Source organism: Wasmannia auropunctata, unplaced genomic scaffold, assembly GCF_000956235.1.
Source record: "Wasmannia auropunctata unplaced genomic scaffold, wasmannia.A_1.0 LD335479.1, whole genome shotgun sequence".
NCBI classification, from domain to species: domain Eukaryota; kingdom Metazoa; phylum Arthropoda; class Insecta; order Hymenoptera; family Formicidae; genus Wasmannia; species Wasmannia auropunctata.
Genome location: NW_012027411.1, coordinates 12,046 through 13,786, shown reverse-complemented (window position 1 = coordinate 13,786; position 1,741 = coordinate 12,046). Strand labels below are relative to the sequence as shown.

Genomic DNA, 1,741 nt, shown 5'->3' with positions numbered 1-1,741 from the left:
CAGAGCTTTCAGGGAAAAGGAAATCATTTTTTACTCAAAATATATTTTTGTCTGTAAACATTGTATTGTATTTGTAAAATGATGGGAATTTTAAGGTTTCTGTTATGCATATGTATATTTAAAAGATATTAAATAAACCGCATTTCCATAGAAATAATACAATAGCTATATATATATTTAATGTCTAATACAAAAGACAACATACATAAAAGGCATAGATATATTTCTGCGCATACATTATAAACGTATTTAAAATAGCAAAGCAACTCATAATGATCACATTGACATTTAAAATTAATGTGAAAAGATGACATCATCTTGATTTGTTGTGATAATCGCATATTACTTACAAGGGAACCTCGCGAAGTGTCAAATTCTGATTTTAATGAAACTTGGTACACTTTGAAGTCACGTAAATAAATGAATTTAGAAATTATCAGTAATTGGTGCTAAAAAATTCAAATATCGGATAGCCAAATTTTTTGTTACTATCTTAAGTATGCCCTTTCAGAATTTTCAAGGATTTTTCAAATCGATCTATAAACAAAAGAGATATAATTTAAAAAAAAAAAGGTGCTAAATCGAGATTCTTCGCGTTTTTGAACTTTCCTTTTTCTTTGAACCCATATATCTTAGAGTTACTTAATTCTATTGACTTTCAAACATTATGGGCTTATTCCTTGGTCGATTCTCTATCAATTGAAAAAAAAATTAATTGAAATATGTCCATTTTTAATAGAATTACAGTAATAAATATGGATGGGGTCCTCGGGATCCCAGTATGTATACGACATCGTCAAAAAAACGGTGTGTATACCTAGAGTTAAAAATCAAAATCAAGGTTATATCACAAATTATTTTAAATTAATTATCAATTTGATAATAATGCTATGAGCATAATTATTATTACACATTAATAATACTACTTGTAATAATATTACTACTGTTAAATATAATTCAAAAATAAAGAAAGATGAAGTTGAAATTACTTTTGGTCAAAAATTTAAAGTTGTAATTTAAATAGTAATGTACATATACATAAATTAAACGTGTATGTTGTAGTAGTGTAAAAATAACTATTACGAAGATCTATTGAAATTTTTACTTTCTTGCCAAATGTAAATATTGAAATATATTAATCAATGGTAAAAGTTACTAAAAAAAGATATGATATCCGTTCAAAATTACCTGTTTAAAAAAAAGAGGTAAAAAAGCCAAGTATACGCGTTCTCCGTACAAATGTTTCGCTATAAAAAATTAGCGCCAAAATTTGCAATTGTTAGTAAAATAAAATAATTTTAAAAAAATTAAGTAATATGTATTACTTGTAGAAAAAATACATATAAAATAATTTTCTATTTTCTATAAAATATATATTTTTTATACAAAAGATTTGATATCAATAAATGGCGCCAAGTTATGATTCCATAAAAATTACGTTTCATTACTCAATTACTTCAAGTCATATGTATATGACTTGTACAAAATATTTGATATTAATAACTGCCAAATTACAATCTCATAAAAAAATTTTATAAAAGTGAAGATTAAAAAAAAATACGTTCTAACTGATATGTATCTTTGTATCCCCATCTTTGTATTCCCATTGGTCTTTCCATTCCAACCCAAGTGATAGTAGTTTTAATTTTTCGCAAATGTGTTATCTCATTCAATCCAAGTGATATGTAATCTTTATACCTATTAACTCTTACTATTTCAATCCAATGGTAATTGTTATTTA

General features: G+C 25.0%; 1 protein-coding gene across 1 annotated transcript in view; it reads left to right on the top strand.

Annotated features, from left to right (window-relative positions):
• Nucleotides 1-1,741, top strand: part of LOC105456911 (fatty acyl-CoA reductase 1-like) — a 17,474-nt gene that overhangs the window by 4,865 nt on the left and 10,868 nt on the right. The window lies entirely within an intron of this gene.